The sequence below is a fragment of the Heptranchias perlo genome, unplaced genomic scaffold (genome assembly GCF_035084215.1).
Source record: "Heptranchias perlo isolate sHepPer1 unplaced genomic scaffold, sHepPer1.hap1 HAP1_SCAFFOLD_60, whole genome shotgun sequence".
Taxonomy (NCBI): domain Eukaryota; kingdom Metazoa; phylum Chordata; class Chondrichthyes; order Hexanchiformes; family Hexanchidae; genus Heptranchias; species Heptranchias perlo.
In genome coordinates this window covers 3481296-3501897 of record NW_027139623.1, presented here as the reverse complement: position 1 = coordinate 3501897, position 20602 = coordinate 3481296, and the positions used below count along the sequence as shown (strand labels likewise).

At 44.0% G+C, this 20602-nt stretch overlaps 1 protein-coding gene, 1 long non-coding RNA gene and 1 pseudogene across 2 annotated transcripts in view; 1 reads left to right on the top strand and 2 right to left on the bottom strand.

Annotated features, from left to right (window-relative positions):
- The window catches only part of LOC137316793 (zinc finger protein 850-like), a 512000-nt gene that overhangs the window by 379152 nt on the left and 112246 nt on the right, over nt 1-20602 (bottom strand). The gene's annotated exons all lie outside the window — the stretch shown is intronic.
- On the bottom strand, nt 9452-17338 carry LOC137316853 (uncharacterized). The gene is made up of 3 exons (XR_010961631.1): nt 17219-17338; nt 16758-16844; nt 9452-11693 (listed from the first exon to the last, which is right to left on the bottom strand). It is a non-coding gene; the product is annotated as an uncharacterized lncRNA (long non-coding RNA).
- Nucleotides 19447-20602, top strand: part of LOC137316688 (zinc finger protein 585A-like) — a 188808-nt pseudogene continuing 187652 nt past the window's right edge.

Sequence of the window (20602 nt, the reverse complement as noted above, 5' to 3'; positions counted from 1 at the left end):
GTGATACAGAGACACTGATGGGAAGCGTATGGCTGATACTCTGCCTGTCTGTATCTCTCTGGCGCTGTGCACGAAGGTGGGATACTGTTTGCTGAGTGTGAAACGGACACACTGAGAGGAAGTGTGAGAATGATACTTTGTCTGTGTGCCTGTCTCTGTCTGTCTCTTTATCTGTCCGTCTGTATTTCTCTATCTCCAGCGCTGTACATGAAAGCGGGATAGTGTTATTGAGCGTAATATGAACACCCTGTTGGAAGGTAAAGACTGATTCTGTGCCTGTGAACAGACCTCCGGTGCTGTTGGTGAGACGGTCACTGTCCCTTCTATTCTGTATGAGCCGGTCTGACGGTGCATTTATCAGTCTCCAGTCCAGTAAGGAAAGGTGGAGAGAAACAGCCTGTAACTGTCTGACACTGGACTGCCTATGAATGTTGAATTTATTCAGTAACTGGCCGTCTCTGGGTGTTGAGAATGGGACTGAAAGGACACCAGTTACTGTTGTCTGTCAGTCAGTTTAGGAGGAGGGAGAGAAAGACAGAGAGACTGGAGGAGCCCAGAGCGGATAATTTGTATAATCGTCTCAACCAAACATATTGCTGAGTGTGAATAATATAATCCTGTAAAACCAGATATGGATCATCACATCCACAGCTGTGATTGGCTCCTGCCCCTGAATCTGGGGACCAGACACTGTGGGGAGCGCCGGCCTCAGAGTGTTTAACAGTTACTGAGCTGGGAAACGACAACGAGCCCCAGAGAATCTGCAGCACAGGCCGAGCGGGGAGGAAAGCCTGTCCCGTAATTGTCAATCTGGCCAACAGTTTGTCCTGTGAATGTGAAGATGTGAACATTGTGTCAGAGAGAGTGTGTTAAAGGGGCGGGCGGGTTAGATTAATGTCACTGTGTTTGTGTGGCCGGTCTCATCGCCGGATTTCCAAGTCTATTCTGAGTAAAATTTGAAAAAATCCCTGACAAAGGATCGCCCTCCTCCCCTGCCGAGTTCCGAAGTGGAAATTTAAGGTAAAGTTTTTGTTCAATTCAAGATTTCAGCCGAAAAACGGAGATCATATCAGCGATTGGGTGAGAGATCGCGATCAGTGCAGCAATGAAACGGGCTTGAATCGAAACTGGTGCTTTCAATTCCGGTGAAAGTTTTTCGACAGCAAACATACCGGTGTTAGAGATGGGGAGGGGCTAGTCTGGGACTCTGGAGTGCCCGATTTGAATTGGAATCGGGGAGTTTAAGAGGAGAGAGAAACACAGAGAGGCTGGAGGGGCCGGGAGCTGACAGCAGGATGTCTCCGCCCCGTCCGCTCTGTGCCTTTAAGTTGCTCTGTGCCGCCGCCTCTCGTTTCATTTCTGACCCAGCTCTGACTGTCAGAGAGATTTTCTCCAGAGTCCCGGACATGACAGACACTGCAGCCGCCGAAACGGCACCTCCTGCCGCCGCCGCCGCTCCACCCAAGGCTCCGAAGAAGAAGAACGCGGTTCCCCGACCCAAGACCACCGGTCCCCCGTTGGGAGAACAGATCCTCAAGATTGTGGCGGAGTGCAAGGATCGCAAGGGGATATCCCTGGCCGCGATAAAGAAGGTTCTGGCGACCAAAGGCCTGGATGTGGAGAAGCTCCGGTCCCAGATCATATTAAGTATCAAGAGAAATGTGGAAAAAGGCTCCCTGGTGCAGATCAAGGGCACGGGCGCCTCGGGCTCCTTCAGAGTCGCTAAGAAGGAAACCCAGGCAAAAGTGGTAAAGAAGGTGAAGAAACAAGTGACCAAGAAATCTCCCGGAAAGAAACCAGCGGCCAAAAAAACAGCCGTCAAGAAATTAACGGCCAAGAAACCAGCGGTCAAGAAATCGACCACGAAAAAGGCGGCGAAATCACCAATTAAGAAGAAAGCGGCGGCGAAGAAGCCCAAGACCCCCAAGACAGTGAAGGCGAAGGCGAAGAAGGTGGAAAAACCGAGGGCCAAGCCCAAGCCGAAGTCAGCAAAGCCTAAGAAAGCAGCGGGCAAAAAGAAGTAAAAAATCAAGTGCAACTTGTGACCATCTGAACCCAACGGCTCTTCTCAGAGCCACCCACGTCTCTCAGAAAAGAGCTGATCCCGGAATCAGATGATTCCTGTCCCGGGGCCGGGCTCAGATTTCAGATAGAAATCATTTCAAATAAACCCAGGGTCCTGGTGCCTCGCTGACATTCGCTATTCTCGCCCCACCCCCACTGTCTGAAATAAAATAGAGAGAATGGGATGTCCGGGCCGGGCCTCACTGGAACTGGCGTGTGTTCGGCTCCAGTCCCAGTTCATTTATTCTCACAGATTCAGGGCGAGAGTCGGTGACAGGGTAAAACTGGCGGAGATCCGCCGCTATCACAATTCAAACCCCAACACATGAGATTCTCCAAATCAGCTGGAATAAAGTGTTTGTAAACTGCTGAACCCGTCTGGGAGGGGATGTGTGGGGAGATCGAATCGGGTCTGGGACTAAAATCGATGGAGGCGGGTTGACTTGTTAAAGAAGGGACTGTATTTAGGCAGGAATATTACTGACTGTTAATTGTAACGGGGCTCATTTAAAAGCTCCTGGTTTCTGGGAATCCTTGAATATGAAGCCCGAGTCTGTAAGGGTTTGTGCGGAGCGCTGTGTTTCGGTTCTATTATCGAGAAACTGTTTGAAATTGGCGGGTGGAGAAAGCTGGAGGTGGAGCTGGAAGATCAGAGGCCGCTCTCCGCTCTGTCCGTCACTCTGACTCTCCTCCCCTCTCTGTTTGATCTCTCACTCTGTCTCCTCCCCTCTCTGTTTAATATCTCACTCTGTCTCCTCCCCTCCCTCTCTCACCCCTGTGTCTGTTTCAGTCAGGTCGGGGCAGGCTGTATAAAAACGGAACCAGCATACGTTCGCTATTCAGTCAGCAGCGATTGGAGTGAAGATTCATCATGTCTGGCAGAGGTAAAGGTGACACCTCTCTGTCTGAACACGGTGATTGCCTTGGCAACGGGCAGTTGCAGGGGCATTCTGTAAACACCATGTATTGCTCTATATGTATAAATGCGTCGGCTTCAAGGAGCTCCTGAAACATTTACCTGAGGAAGGAGGAAGTCTCCGAAAGCTTGTGAGTTTAAAATAAAATTGCTGGACTATAACTTGGTGTTGTAAAATTGTTTACAATTGTCAAACCCCAGTCCATCACCGGCATCTCAGAGGTAAAGGAGGCAAAGGACTGGGTAAAGGCGGAGCAAAGCGCCACCGTAAAGTGCTTCGTGATAACATCCAGGGGATCACCAAACCAGCCACCGCCGCCTGGCTCGCCGTGGCGGTGTCAAGCGGATCTCGGGTCTGATCTACGAGGAAACCCGCGGGGTGTTGAAGGTTTTCCTGGAGAATGTGATCAGGGACGCGGTCACCAACACTGAACACGCCAAGCGCAAGACGGTCACTGCCATGGATGTGGTGTACGCTCTGAAACGGCAGGGCCGCACTCTTTATGGATTCGGCGGCTGAACAACTCGACCCTTTCAAACCGGACACAAAACAAAGGCTCTTCTAAGAGCCGCCCACCGCCTCACAGAGAGAGCACTGACCTGGGAACGGGGAGAGGAATGATCTCGGGATGGGGAATTAGTTTCTGATATTTAATTAGTATGGGGAGATTCCCCAACACTCGGTACAGGGAGATCAGAAACAACGGCCGGGGTTCTCGGCCATCCCGAGAGAAGGAGCGGAATTTCCGGTTTCACGGTATAAATGAACAGGCGGTGATACAGAATCTTTCCCCAGACATTACATTCTCCGCTCAGAGTAAAATCCCGCCTCACTCCCTCTCCCGCTGTGTCGTTTGAGGAGCGGTTCACCGGGCCGGAACTGGCGGGATTTTTGAAATTGAAGCTGGACTTTGTCTCGTTACGGAAAACAATGACCGGGGCTTTATTCCCGCCCGTTTACAGACAGATCAGGACCGGAATGTGAAACAGCCTGAGGTTTGAGCTGACGAGTAGGAAATAATTGAGATTATAAAGAGAGAGATTCTTAAATTGCTGGAAGGAAATGAGATTTTCTTGAAACTGTTATTTGATGCTCTGAAATTGGCGGGCTTTTTGAAATTGAAGATTAATTTCAGCTCAGCCAATTGGGGCCCAATATCTCCCGCCGTTTCGGTCTGACTGACAGAGCTCGGATCAATCATCGTCCAGGGGCGATCCCTCCCTGACTGGGTGTGGGACTGAAGCCAATCAGAGGCCAGGGGCGGATCCCCTTAGACCCTTTATAAGGCGGCCCCAGAGCGCAGTCCGTATTAACAGTCTTTGTGTCTCAGGTTGTGTTGAGATCTGTGCAGAAAATGGCCAGGACCAAGCAGACAGCGCGTAAATCGACCGGCGGGAAAGCTCCTCGCAAACAGTTGGCGACCAAAGCGGCCAGGAAGAGTGCTCCAGCCACGGGCGGAGTGAAGAAGCCTCATCGCTACAGACCCGGCACTGTGGCTCTGAGGGAGATCCGCCGCTACCAGAAATCCACCGAGCTGCTGATCCGCAAACTGCCCTTCCAGCGCCTGGTGCGAGAGATCGCTCAGGACTTCAAGACAGACCTGCGCTTCCAGAGCTCGGCCGTCATGGCCCTGCAGGAGGCCAGCGAGGCTTACCTGGTGGGGCTGTTTGAGGACACCAACCTGTGCGCCATCCACGCCAAGCGAGTCACCATCATGCCCAAAGACATCCAGCTGGCCCGCCGCATCCGCGGGGAGCGCGCCTAAACCCGACCCGGCTTCAGCACCAAGTGCAACAAAGGCTCTTTTCAGAGCCACCAAATCGGCGATGGAAAGAGCTGTGATCTCCTGGGTTGAAATGGCAGGGCCGTGAGAAATTTGCTTAAATGGGAAATGTATAAAGTGGGGCAGCTCATTTCAGACGGACATGGACAGAATAAATACCTCACTCACATCCAAACACAAATTTCACTCACATTCTTAATTCAGCAATCGCTGATACAATAAACAGCACATGAGTCAGCATCTCTTGTACAAATCTGGGTAAAATAACAGACTGAGCCTGTGTTATCCGACGACGGAACTGTGATAATAAGCGACCCTGGTATTTCTCTATCCCACCCGCCCAGTTAACAATTCTGACGGTTCTGGTATTTTGTCTCATTGACCAGACAAACTGCAAATTTCAATCAATTGGAGGTTGGCGACATCTGCGGTCCGGAAGCGAGTACTGCAACAGACCGATATGGATCATTTGTATTTTAGAAATTATTGTTCGTTTCCAGAATCGGAATCAAGTCCTTATGAAATTAATTCCTGACCCTACAGATAGTAACCAGCCCTTTCATAGATACAGTGGGTGGCTCTGAAAAGAGCCTTTGGGTTATCAGATTAAATCTTGGCCGCTTTACTTGCTCTTGGAGCTCACAGTGCTGGTTTTCTTCGGCAGCAGCACGGCCTGGATATTAGGCAGCACCCCACCCTGAGCGATGGTCACCCGTCCCAGCAGCTTGTTGAGCTCCTCGTCGTTGCGGATGGCCAGCTGCAGGTGTCTGGGGATGATGCGGGTCTTCTTGTTGTCCCGGGCCGCGTTGCCGGCCAGCTCGAGGATTTCAGCCGTCAGATACTCGAGCACAGCAGCCAGATAGACCGGGGCTCCGGCACCCACACGTTCAGCGTAGTTCCCCTTTCGCAGGTGCCTGTGAACACGGCCCACAGGGAACTGCAGTCCGGCCCGGGATGAGCGAGACTTGGCCTTGGCCCGAGCTTTACCGCCGGTTTTTCCTCTTCCAGACATTTCCACAATCTCACAAACACTATCACAAAGAATGAAGAAATCCTCCCGCACTCGCCCTTCTTATACCTTCTGGAGGAGAACAGTGGGGGAAATTGTGATTGGTCCATCTGTTCTCAATCTCATTGGTTGAACGCACAGACCAATCAGAGTGCTGTTTTATTCACCAATCAATAGCTGGTATTGAGAAAAGGCGGAAAATACCGAACTGAACCGTTTTTTTGAAATTTGAAAAGCCCGCCAATATATTTGTAACACAAGAAGCGGATTTAGTAAATAATGTCGCGTAAAGACAAAGATTTAAAAATCTCTCTCCTTTTACTCTGTTATTCCACATTTCCCGTCACAACTTCCAGAGTATTTTACAATCCGGTTAAAATCCGGCTTCTTTCACCGTTCGCTTTCAATCCGGCGGGAATAAAGTCCCATTTTGTAACGGGACAGATTCCAGCTCAATCTTTGTAAAAGTAACAAACCACAGATTGTGGATTGATCCCTGTTCACAGGAGCTGCAGCGCGATCGAAACCGGAGCCGAGACTCCTGGTGTAAGAAGTCGAACTGTGACAGAGCCTTTAGACTATTCTGTACTCGGTGTGAAGTCCCTTTCAGGGCTGCTGTTTTACAAAGGATTGCGGTTCTGAAAGTGATATTCCCGAATAATGAACAAACAAGCGTGAAAAGGAGAATGAAATGACTGAAGTCTAATCCACCGCCTAAAAACGGCTCTGAAGGGGCAGATGCGGGGAAGTGGCGGAATATGAACGGGAATGAGAGGATCAGGGACATGTTTTTGGTTATTGGGACGAAATAAAAAAGCGACACACAGATTAAACCGGGCTGTGATTATGAGAATCTTCCAGATTTCAAGAGAAATTACAAAAGCACAAGAGTTATAGAGAGACAGTTAGTATCAAACTATCGACAGTAAAATGATTCCATACAGAGGTGTCGGTACAGCGTCTTCAGAGAGACTGTGGGTGGCTCTTAAAAGAGCCTTTGTGTTTGTTTTTTTTCAGTACATTGTGCAGTTTTACTTGGAGCTGGTGTACTTGGTCACCGCCTTTGTCCCTTCCGACACGGCGTGCTTGGCCAGTTCCCCGGGCAGCAGCAGGCGCACGGCGGTCTGGATCTCCCGGGAGCTGATGGTCGCCCGTTTATTATAATGGGCCAGGCGGGAAGCCTCACCCGCGATGCGCTCGAAAATATCGTTCACAAAGGAGTTCATGATGCTCATGGCCTTGGAGGAGATGCCGGTGTCGGGGTGAACCTGCTTCATCACTTTGTAGACGTAGATGGAGTAACTCTCCTTCCTCGACTTTCTCCGCTTCTTGCCGCCCTTGGCTGGTGCTTTACTCAAGGTTTTCTTGGCGCCCTTCTTGGGAGCTGCTTTCTTGTCCTCAGGCATTTTCAAACTCAATTTCAGACCCAGAAATGACCCAAATCCGCTCCGAGCTCGGATTAAATGGGCAGCCCCACAGCCCTATGGTAATGAGGGATGGGGGAAGGCAATGATTGTGATTGGGTCATGGGAGTGAAGTCACGATAATTATTAACTGTAACTCTCTGACTGGATATCTGAAGAAACCAATCAGATTTAATATCTGCCACCAATCACAAACACGCTCACACTGCACATTGTCCGGTTTCAGCAATTTGTTCCGAACTGTTGCAGTTCTGCTTCCGGCCAGTAGATGTCCCCAAACCCCGGGTCATTGAAGTTTGCAGATGAGAGAGGGACAGAAGATAAACTCATTCTTCACATTATATTGTACGGGTGGGATTTATAAAAACTCGGAATGGAGGCGAGTTGCATTTTGTTAGATCAAACGTCAGTTGTAATGCTGTGTTAAATTCTTGTGATTAAGTTAGGGGTTGTTGTCTATACCGCTGAAGACTGCGACAAAATACTAGAAGACTTTAATAAGCTTGCTGAAAGGCCGTGTAAATGGTCATTGAATTTCCATACAGAAAGGTGTGAGGTGGTGCATTTTGCTCGGGGGAATAAGGAGGCCACAAACTGCTTGGAAAATAAGAGTCTAAATGGGGTAGAAGAGCAAAGGGATTTAGGGGTACAGATTGACAAATCATTAAAATTAGCAACACAGGTTGACGAGGCCACAGAAAGCAAACACAGCACTGGGGTTTATTTCTAGAGGAATAGAATTGAATAGCAGATAAGTTATGTTGAACTGTAATTTAAACTGTCAAACCTTCTGTCAAACTGTTAAACCTTCCCTTTCTGAAATCCGTGCTGACTTTTCTTTATTATATTTTCGGTTTCCAGATGTTTTTCTATTGCATCATTGAGTAAAAGATTCCACGATCATTCCTACCACCGACCTTTGGTTCCCTGGACTTGTTCTATCTCCTGTTTTAAAATATAAGAATCACATTAACTGTCATCCAGTCCTCTGGCACTATTCCTTTTTGTGATGATTTATTCTATATATGTAACAGTGCCTCTGCTGTCCCTTCCCTTGCTTCATTTAATATGCACGGATGCAACCTATCTGGACCAGTTTCACCACCCTTTCTAACTTAAATGTCTTGATATATTTATTGACCTCTTCCTCTAATATCATGTTCACCCTGTTAATCTCCCGGGTAAATACTGAGGCAAAGTAATAATTCAATATTTCTGCCATTTCGCTGACCTTATCTGTGAGTTTATCTTGTGAATCCCTAAGTGGCACTCAGATATTCTGATTTTCCTTCTGTTATTTTTGTGTCTGTGGAATAATTTAATATTTCATTTTATATTCCTTGATAATTTTATTTCGTGGTTCGTGTTTGCTTCCCCAATTGTTTTTGTGACTTCTTCCTAACCTCTTCCTATTCGCTTTTGCCATCCTCTTATTTAATATCTATAAATGAGAAATTCCATCAGCTTGTTGTGTCTGTTCAGGGGCTGATGTTTGGGAAATATTTATTGTCTGTGATTAAAGTGCGAGAAACCCAAAGGGAGCAATTCAGTCCCAAACTCCACAGAAACATTCCATTTCTCCCTCCTTGTAAAATAAGGCGCTATAATGGTGAGTATAGCTGCCTTCCAAGCAGTTAATTCCAACAGGTTTGAATCCCAGCACGCTGAATTCAGAAACACCAAGACTGGAACCGAATTTCATGATGTTCAGAGGGACAGTGTTTCCAAAACACAAACGGGTCTAATTTATATTAAAAAATGTTTTAAATTAATGTATTTCCCCCATAACGTTGAATTTAACTCTGATCCTTTGTATTATTATTTATGCTGATCTGTACAGTGGATGCGGGACACAATTGCCCAGATTCAGTTAAATTAATTGATTTTCTGCAGTCTTTTCCTCTGCTGATTTCCGTTCTTTATTTAAATTATGTCGGATTAACCTTTCTGATCTATAGAAGGGTCATAGTCCTGAACCGTTAACCCGAGCTTCCCTTCTCCACAGATGCTGCCGGACCTGCTGAGTCTTTCCCGCATTTTCAGTTTTAATTTTTTCTATGTTTTATCCCTTTCACTTCTGACGGTCGTCATTGAAACTTCCAGATTTGCACTCTGTCTTTATTTGTGTTTCAGTTCGGTTTATTTGAATTAATATAAATCGTGTCCTGAGAAATCAGACAGAAATATTGCGCAATGTAGAGTGAAACATAATGGGGCAACTTTCGAATGAGCAAAACAAATACTTTATTATGAATCAATTGTCTAATTTTTCACTAACAAAATATGAAAAAATACGAGAGTAGAAGTTACAGAGAGAAACTATTTCCTCACATTGCACATTGTCCTGAATCTGCAACAACGACAGACAATGTGAATTTGTTCCACTCTGTTACAGTTCTCACTTATGGCCAGTAGATGTCAGACTTTACGTGAGTGTGGGATTAATTCTCTGCCTGTCAGTCTCTGGTACTGTATATGAGTGTGATATTCAATCTATATCCATCAGTCTCCAATACATTCTGTGAGTGTGGGATTCATTCTGTATCAGTCAATCTCTGGGAATGTGCATGAGTGGTGCATTCATTCTGTGACTGGCAGTCTCTGGTATTTTATCACAGTGTGAGATTCATTCTGAAACTCAGTCTCTGGGCAAAGTGCAAGTCTGGATTTCTTCTGTAATGTTATTTCAGGTTACAGCATGTTGCTTGAAACTGTATGTTTAATTCATTAATGTATGCAAATCTTTCATCTACCATTAATTTGTAAATATGGATACACTTTTGGATTTTATTTTAATCAAACAACGTGTGTTAGTTTTGTTTTAGGATTACATCTTAATTTATGTGAAGATAATGTACATTTCAATCTTTTACTGTGAAATTATTGGACTGATATTTATTGTGTAGCTCAGTCTGGGCTAATGGAATTGATATTGTATCTTTCAATCTGACACTGTATGAGATTTTTGGACTGGTATGTAATGTGTGGTTCAGACTGTACTAATGGAATTGACACTCTAACTTTCAGTCAGACACTGCGAGAGATTTTTGGACTGGTTTCTAATGTGTAGCTGAGTCTACACTAATAGGACTCACACTGTATGTTTCAGTATGATCATGTATGTGAATTTTGGACTGTATATAATGTGTAGCTCAGTCTGCACTTATGGAATTCATAATTTACCTTTCAGTCTGACACTGTGTAATATATTTAGACTGGTTTGGAAGGTGTAGCTCAGTCTGCACTAATGGAATTGATACTCTATCTTCCAGTCTGACACTGTGTGAGATTTGTGTACTGGTATGTAACGTGTCGGTCAGTCTGTACTAATCAAATCGATACTATATCTTTCAGTTTGATACTGTACGTGATTTTTGGAGAGGTATCTAATGTGAACCTCTGTCTGCAGTAAAGGAATTGATATTTTATCTTCCAGTCTAATACTGCATGCGAATTTTGGACTGGTATATAATGTGTAGCTCAATCTGCACTAATGGGATTGATACTGTATCTTCCAGTCTGATACTGTTTGAGATTTCTGTACTGGTATGTAACGTGTCGGTCAGTCTGTACTAATCAAATCGATACTATATCTTTCAGTTTGATACTGTACGTGATTTTTGGACAGGTATCTAATGTGAACCTCTGTCTGCAGTAAAGGAATTGATATTTTATCTTCCAGTCTAATACTGCATGCGAATTTTGGACTGGTATATAATGTGTAGCTCAATCTGCACTAATGGGATTGATACTGTATCTTTCAACCTGACACTGAGATTTTTGGACTGGTATGTGATGTGTTGCTCAGTCTGCTCTAATGGGATTGATACTGTGTCTTTCAATCTGATACTGTATGAGAATTTTAGACTGGTATCTAATGTGTACCTCAGTCTGCAGTAAAGGAATTGAAACTGTACATTTCATTCTGACACTATGAGGATTTTGGACATATATGTGAGTCAAATATGGGGAACATCTGAAATGGTATCTAATTTGTATCTCAGTGTACAATATTGTCATGAATACTGCATCTTTAAACTCATAATGTGTGTGAGTTGTGGGCTGGTATTTAATTTGAATCTTGGAGTACACGATTGTGATTCATTCTGTACCTATCAATCGGTACAATGTGTCAGTTCTATCTGGTATTTAATTTGTAGCTAATGCTGAAATAACGTGAGATTGACACAGTGCCTTTCAATCTGATACTGGGTGTGATTTTGGACTGGGAATTATTTATCTGCCAGTCAGCGGTGCTGAGTTGTTGTGAAATGGAAATTCCGTCTCTCTCTCCTGCTCTGTTTGACTGTTGGATTGGGATCAGTGTGGGACTGACTATTTCTGCTGTCTGAGACTGTGGGACTGATGACCTGTCTGTGTCTCTGTGCTCTGAGTGATAATGTACCTACTGTGTGTGAGAAGGAGCTGGCTGCACTGTTCCTTGTGCCTCGGGTGCAGGAAACATCACACTGATTCTGGATCCTTCGAGGATTTAACTGAAGGAAGAAAAAGTATCTCTTGTAATTCAAGAACAGGTGAGGTAGAAAATACAAAAGTGATCAATTGAATCTCGGTTAATAATCATTTTAATATCCACAAATGAAAACCACCGATACAAACAGTGTCAGTGTCTGACTCCACTGCAGTGCTGCAGCACTCAGCTTCTGCACACCAGGTGTGTTGGGCTGTTTTACAACAATTTAGTGACATCCAGACAAAACCCAACCCCTGCACTGATCCATGAATGGGACTACCCGATGGGGCAGGGACCTTTGCACATATCAGATTGATATTTCCCTCTCCCTTGGGACTAACCGTTCAACCAAAACAAAACTGCCGCTGCTTAAAATGCGTCCTTCAATCTTCTCACCTGAGGCCTGCAATAAATGCTTTTTGTATAACTCCCCACATCCTTACTGTCCGGCTCTGTTTACTCTTCAATAACAAACACTAAAGTTTAATGGTTGGGTTTTAAAAAATCAGATTTAATACCTGCCACCAATCACAAACACGCTCACACTGCACATTGTCCGGTTTCAGCAATTTGTTCCGAACTGTTGCAGTTCTGCTTCCGGCCAGTAGATGTCCCCAAACCCCGGGTCATTGAAGTTTGCAGATGAGAGAGGGACAGAAGATAAACTCATTCTTCACATTATATTGCACGGGTGGGATTTAGAAAAACTGGGAATGGAGACGAGCTCCAAGTACATTTTGTTTGACCAAACACTACTTCTAATGCTGTGTTAAATTCTTGTAATTGAGTTCGGGGGTATAGTCAATACTGAGGAAGTCTGGGACAAAATAAACTTGCAGAACGGCCGTGTAAATGGCCATTGAATTTCAATACAGAAAGGTGTGAGATGGTGCATTTCGATACGGGGAATAAGGAGGCCACATACTGTTTGGAAAATAAGAGTCTAAATGGGGTAGAGGAGCAATGTAAATCGTGTCCTGAGAAATCAGAGAGAAATACTGCACAATGCACAGTGAAATATAATGGGGCAAATTCACAACTGTCGAATGAAACAAAAACTTTATTATGAATCAATTGTCTTCATGTTTCACCGTCAAAATGTCTAAAAATAGGAGAGTAAAAGTTACAGACAGAAACTTTCCTCACATTGCACATTGTCCTGTTTCTGGAACCACGACAGATAATGTGAATTTGTTCCCTCATTACAGTTGTCGCTTACGTCCAGTAGAGGTCAGTCTCTGGTACTGTATATGAGAGTGGGGTTTATTCTGTATCTGACAGTCTCTGGTGCTTTATGTCAGTGTGAGATTAATTCCATCACTGTCAGTCTGTGGTGCTGTCTGTGAGTGTGGAATTAACTATGTACCTGTCAGTCTCTGGTACTGTCTGTGTGTGTGGGATTCATTCTGTATCTGCCATTCTCTGCTGCTTTATCTCAGTGTAGTCATGATGTGGAGATGCCGGTGATGGACTGGGGTTGACAATTGTAAACAATTTTACAACACCAAGTTATAGTCCAGCAATTTTATTTTAAATTCACAAGCTTTCGGAGATTTTCTCCTTCCTCAGGCAAACATTTGCCTGAGGAAGGAGAAAATCTCCGAAAGCTTGTGAATTTAAAATAAAATTGCTGGACTATAACTTGGTGTTGTAAAATTGTTTACAATTATCTCAGTGTGGGATTCATTATGTAATTCAGTCTCTGAGACAATGTGCAAGTCTGAATTCATTCTGTATTCTGGATGCACTTTTCGATTTTCTTTAATCAAACAATGTATGTGAGTTTTGGAGTAGTATTACATCTTAATCTCTGATCTCTATTGTGAATGATAATGTACCTTTCAATCTGTTCACGTTGAAATTACTGGACTGGTATGTAATGTGTAGATCAGTCTGCAATAATGGGATTATTTCAGTATCTGAGTCGAACACTGTGAGAGATTTTTGGACTGGTGAGTAACATATAGATCATTCTGCACTAAAGGAATTGATTCTGGATCTTTCAGTCTAATATTGTATGAGGTTGTTGGGCTGTTATATAATTTTAGCTCAGGTGGTGCAAATGGAATTTAAAATATACCTTCCAGTCTAATCATTAATGTGATTTGTGGACTGGTATGTAATGTGTAGCTCAGTCTGTACCAACGGTATTGATCCTGTTTATTTCAGTATAACATGAGTATTACCAATATATCGAATATGTAGCTCAGTCTGCACCAATGGAATTGACACTTTATCTTTCAATCTGACACTATGCGATTTTTGGACTGGTATGTAATGCGTAACTCAGTCTGCAGTGATGTGATTGTGTGATTCATTCTCCATCTGTCAGTCTCTGGTACTGTTTGTGAGTTTGAGATTCATTCTTTATCTGTCAGCCCCTGGTACTGTGCATGAGTGAGATTCATTCTGTTCCTGGTACTGTATGTGAGTGTAGGATTCATTCTATATCTGTCAGTCTCTGGTACTGACTGTGAGCTTGGTGTATATTCTGCATCTGTCAGTCTCAGGGGTACTATATATAAGTGATGGATTCATTCTGTATCTGCCAGTCTCTGCTGCTATATCTGAATGTGGGATTCATTCTGTATCTGTCAGTCTCTGGTGCTATATGTGAGTGTGGGATTCATTCTGTATCTATCATTCTCTGCTACTTTATCTCATTGTGCGAATCATTCTGTAATTCAGTCTCTGAGACAATGTGCAAGTCTGAATTCATTCTGTATTCTTATTTCAGTTTACAGTATCTTATTTGAATCTGTATCTTTAATACTTTAAATTATATATAGTTCTCCGTTGATTATTTAATTTGTAAATATGGATTACTTTTTGATTTTCTTTAATCAAACAATGTGTGTGAGTTTTGGAGTGGGATTACATCTTAATCTCTGAACTCAATTGTGAATGATAATGTACCTTTCAATCTGTTCATGGTGAAATTACTGGACTGGTATATAATGTGTAGCTCAGTCTGCAATAATGGGATTAATTCTGTATCTGAGTCTAACACTGTATGAGATTTTTGGATGGGTATGTAATATGCAGCTCATCCCACATTAAAGGAATTGATACTGTATCTATCAGTCTGAAACTGTATGAGATTTTTGGACTGGAATGTGATGTGTAGCTCAGTCTTCAATAATGGAAGTGATACTGAATCTTTCAATCTGAAACTCTGAGATTTTTGGACTGGTGAGTAACATGTAGCTCAGTCTGTGCTAATGGAATTGATATTGTATCTTTTAGTCTAATGTTGTATGGGATTTTCAGTCTTGTATGTAATGTACAGCTCAGGTGGTGCTAATAGAATTGAAACTGTATCTTACTGTCTGATCATTTATGAGGTTTTTGGACTGGTATATAATGTGTAGCTCAGTCTGAACCAATGGTATTGATACTGTTTATTTCAGTATAATACTCTGTGAGTATTTACCAATATATCTAATATGTAGCTCAGTCTGCACTAATGGAATTTATAATGTACCTTTCAAGCTGGCACCAGGATATTTTTGGACTGGTCTGTAAAGTGTAACTCAGTCTGCAGTAATGTGACTGTGACATTCATTCTGTATCTGTCAGTTTCTGCTACTGTATGTGAGTGAAATTCATTCTGTTCCTGGTACTCGATGTGAGTGTGGGAATCATTCTGTATCTGTCAGTCTCTGGTATTGTGTGTGGATGTGGGATTCCTTCTCTATCTGCCATTCTCAGGTACTGTGTGTGAGTGTGGGATTCATTCTGTATCTGTCAGTCTCTGTTGCTGTGTGTGAGTGTGGGATTCATTCTGTATCTGTCAGTCTCTGTTGCTGTGTGTGAGTGTGGGATTCATTCTGTATCTGTCAGTCTCAGGTACTGTGTGTGAGTGTGGGATTCATTCTGTATCTGTCAGTCTCAGGTACTGTGTGTGAGTATGCGATTCATACTTTACCTGTCAGTCTCTGGTGCTTTATGATCGTGTGGGATGAACTCAGTATGTGTCAGTCCTTGGTACTGTATGCCTGTGTGCGATTCATTCTGCATCTGTCATCTCTTGTACCATACTTGAGTGTGGGATTGAATCTATGTCTGGCAACCTCTAGTACTGTATGTGTGTTTGGGATTCCTTCTGCATCTGTCAGTCTCTGGTACAGTATGGTGAGTGTGGGATTCATTCTGTGTCTGTGTGTCTCTGTACGGTATCTGAGTGTGAGATTCATTCTGTATCTGTATATAATTATTCTCTCAGATTATATTATGGTATTCAATACTGTCGCTTTAATATCTTAATGTTTAAGTAGTTTTTCTCATTATTTAATTGGTAAAAATGGATACACTTTAGGATTTGATGCTGGAGGTTTTAATCAGATAATTTGTGTGCTTTTTGGACTCGTATTGAATGTGTATTTCTGTGATTACTATTGTGAATGATAATGAATCTTTCAAAATGATATGGTGAATTGGTATATAATGTGTAGATCAGTCTGCACTGAAGGAATTGATACTGTAACTTTAAATTTTATTTTATAAGATTTTTGGACTCGTGTGTAATGTGTATCTCAGTCTGGACTAACAGAATTGATACTGTTCCTTTAAATCTCATACTATGAGTGTATTATAAACTGATATCTAATTTGTTTCTCAGGTTACACTGTCACAGCATTTCTCAATCTGATACTGTACGTGAGTTTTGCACTAGCAATTTGTATCTCATGCTGCACTATTTGAATGGATACTGCAAGTATTAAACTCACATGTGCTCGAATTCAATAGGAATCTCAAGGAACATTATTGGGATTCATTCTGGACCTTTCAATCGGGTACCATGTGTGATTTCTATCTGGTATTTAATTCATGGCTAATGTTGCCCCTTTGTGAAATAGACAATGAGAGTGTGATTTTGGACTGGGATTTTTGTATCTCCCTGTCAGTGGGACTGAGTTAGGGGGAAATGGAACAGTATCTGCCTCACCTGCTCTGTTTGACTGTGGATTGAAAATGTGTCTCTGGAATTTGGGATCATTGTGGGACTGAGTACTTCTGCTGTCTGAGACTGTGGAACTGATGACCTGTCTGTGTCTCTGTGCTCTGTGAGTGATAATGTACTTACTGTGTGTGAGAAGGAGCTGGCTGCACTGTTCCTTGTGCCTCGGGTGGATGAAACATCACATTCATTGTGGATCCTTCACGGGTTTGCCTGTAGAAAGAAACGTATGTCTGGTAACTCAAGAACAGGTGAGGAAGAAAATACAGAAGTGATCAGTTTAATATCTGTAAATAATTATTTTGAATATCCTTAAATATAAATCAGCGATTCGAACAGTGTCAGTGTCTGACTCCACTGCAGTACTGCAGCATTCAGCTTCTGCACACCAGGTGTGTTGGGCTGTTTTACAACAATTTAGAGACATCCAGACACAACCCAACCCCTCCACTAACACATGAATGGGACTACCCGTTGGGGCAGGGACCTTTGTACAAGTCAGGTTTCTAATTCCCTCTCCCATGGGACCAAACGTTCAACTGAAACCAAACAGCCGCTGTTTAAAATGTGTCCTTCACACTTCTCACCTGATGCCTGCAATAGATGCTCTTTGTATAACTCCCCACATCCTTACTGTCCAGCTCTGTTTCCACTCTTCACTGTCCAATAACAATAAACAGGGTGAGACTGGAACTAAACCAGGAACATTCACCACTGGTTTGGGGAGAGAAAGCAGCAATGATTTTAAATAGCAGGTTCTTCCCATTCTGTCTCCCTTACCCTGGACACACCCTGTTCACACACAGCCCGAGAATGACCTCTCCCTTCCCCCGCTCACTCCATGTTCCGGGACCAGTTCCTGATCCACTCCGCCTCTTACAAACAGCCCCCGGACTCCCCCTGACCTTCCCCCGGACTCAATGCCGATCTCTGAGCCCATCTGCGGACACGGTCCCGAAGCGATGAGCTGCTGTAACGAGGCTGCTCTTTGCTCCCTTCCCCCGGGGGCCGTGATCTCTCCATTCCCGGCTGTTTTAAACCATCTTCTTCCGCTCACTGAGGGAATGGCGCCCACAGGCCGAGCTGGGGGAGGGGAGCGCGCATGCGCTCTTCTGCTCACCAACAACCAGCGCTGGGGGCGGGGCTATATCACGCATGCGCAGATATCTGGTTGAATTCCCAATACAAAAATCGATGGAAACTTTCCCCAATTGGAATTTTTCAGAGTCTGAGCAAAGGAAGTGGGTCTGGGGGAAAGGTCAGAGGGAATGGGGTCCACAGGCAGTGCAGGAACAGGCACCAGAATGGAAAACAGATGGGATTCCACCAGTGCCTAACGCTGGAATCCAGACTGACTTTACAATCTCTAACTATTAAACTAGATGTTTCCATCCCTGCTGTTTCTCTCGGTATCTTTTGATGGTAAAGCGTCTTTCAGTGATAAAGTGGGCGGCTGTGAAATGAGCCTGTGGCATTCTGTTCATTCTTGGACTCTTTACCGATCAAACTGACGCGTGGCTACGAAACTGGAGGGAGGATTTCTCAAACGAATCCTGGAGAAACATGGGAGGAAAGTGTGAGTCGGTGTGTCTGTTGGTACCGTGTAGGATTAATATCAGACAGCAACAGTCCGAGATTAATTTAATCAGACTGAAACTCTCGATTACTGAGTGTAACACCGAACGTCCCTGTGCTGCAAAACCGAATATAGTAGAAGAGGCAAGAGAGTGTTAAATGTTGCCCATTGTTTTTGTCATTCTCTGCACTGTCCCTGAGTGTGGGTTTAATAGTGTTTCTGTCTCTGGTACAATATCAGTGAGAGATTAGATTACATCTTCTCTCTCTCCAATTTTTTTTTTCTGGATAAAGCTTAACTTTGCAGGTCAGTCTGATACTGTGGCACTGTGTCTCTCCGCTCTCTCTCACCGTGTCTGTCGTCCCCTATCTCTCTGGTGCTATATATTAAGGATGACACTGCTATTGCGCGTGATATGAGCACACTGATAGGAAGTGTAATACTGACAGAATGTGTGTGTCTCTCTCTTGTGCTGGAAATGATGGTGGGATTCTGTCTGATATAAAACAGCCGGGCCGGGCTTCACTGTAACTGGGGGTGTGTTCGGCTCCAGTTCCAGTTCGTGGTCATTATCTTTTCACAGATTCAGGGTGAGCGTCTCTGTGAGACGGTAACACTGGCGGAGAAACTCCGCGTCACAACTCAAACCCCGACACATGAGATTCTCCAAATCAGCTGGAATAAAGTGTTTGTAAACTGCTGAACCCGTCTGGGAGGGGATGTGTGGGGAGATGGAATCGGGTCTGGGACTGAAATGGAAGGAGGCGGGTTGACTTGTTAAAGAAGGGACTGTATTTAGGCAGGAATATTACTGACTTTTAATTGTAACGGGGTTTATTTAAAAGCTCCGGGTTTCTGGGAATCCTTGAATATGAAGCCCGAGTCTGTAAGGGTTTGTGCGGGGCGCTGTGTTTCGGTTCTATTATCGATAAACGGTTTGAAATTGGCGGGTGGCGAAAGCTGGAGGTGGAGCCGGCAGATCAGAAGCCGCTCTCCTCTCTGTCCGTCACTCTGACTCCTCCCCTCCCGCTTTCTCTGTTTAATCCCCCACATGGAACCAACGCGGGTAGGTGGACTGTAAACACGGTTTACTTGTTAACAGGACGAAAGGCGAGTAATGTTTCTGATCTCCTGGGCACCAGACAATTCACTGTTATTTGTTTCTGTGCATATTTACATTTCAGTGATTCCCAGTGAGTTTGATGCGTTATGTAAATAATCCAACAAAATAGAACAGAAATGGAGCGAAGCGCTGAATTCCACAGATGTAGAAAGGTGAGTTGATCAGTTCTGGTGATGCTTTTAGAGACCAGCATGGCAAGTAGTTTAAATAAATACAAGAAATCTGGTGATGTGTGGACTGGGGTCCATAAGTCACCATTTAAATTACCGGACTGTGGTCGGTGCCCTGACTCCAGTCCCATTAATACCTCATCTCGTCCACAACGAGAATAAAGCTGCTCAAAGCAACACTGGTAGCATGATATCAGCGTCTCCTTTCAGACAGTAACCAGTCCTTTCACACATACGGTGGGTGGCTCTGAAAAAAGCCTTTACATCGAGTTACATCGAAACTACGGCTCAGAAAAAGGCCATTCGGCCCAACTGGTCAATGCCGGCGTTTATGCTCCACACGAGCCTCCTCCCTCCCTACTTCATCTAACTCTATCAGGATACCCTTCGATTCCTTCCTTCCTCATGTGTTTATCTAGCTTCCCCTTAAATGCACCTGTGCTATTTGCCTGAGCTGCTCCTTGTGGCAGCGTTTTCCACATTCTAACCACTCTTTGGGTAAAGCAGTTTCTCCTGAATTCCCTATTGGATTTATTAGCGACTATTTTATATTTATTACCTCTGGTTTTGGACTCCCCACAAGTGGAAACATTTTCTCTATGTCTACCCTATGAAACCCTATCGTAAGACCTCTATCAGGTCACCACTCAGTGTTCTCTTTTCCAGAGAAAACACCCCCAGTCTGATCAGCATTTCCTCATAAGAATATTCTCTCATTTCTCGTATCATGAGATTCATTTTCCACCTTCTCCAATCCCTCTCCGTCCTTTCTATAATATGGAGACCAGAACTGTGCACAATACTCCAAGTTTGGTCGAACCAAGGTCCCATACAAGTTTAACATAACTTCTTTGCTTTTCAATTCTATCTTTCAATAAGTGAATCCTAGTGTTTGAGTTTCCTTTTTATGAACTTTTTGAGCTGCGTCGCTACTTCTTGTAATTTGTATATCTGTACCACCAGATCCCTTTGCTCCTCTATCCCGTTCAGACTCTTATTATCCAAGCAGTGTGTGACCTCCTCATTCTTCATTCTGCAAGTTCATTAATGTCCTCTTGCATCTTCCTTTGTATTAACTACATCCCCCAATTTGGTATCGTCC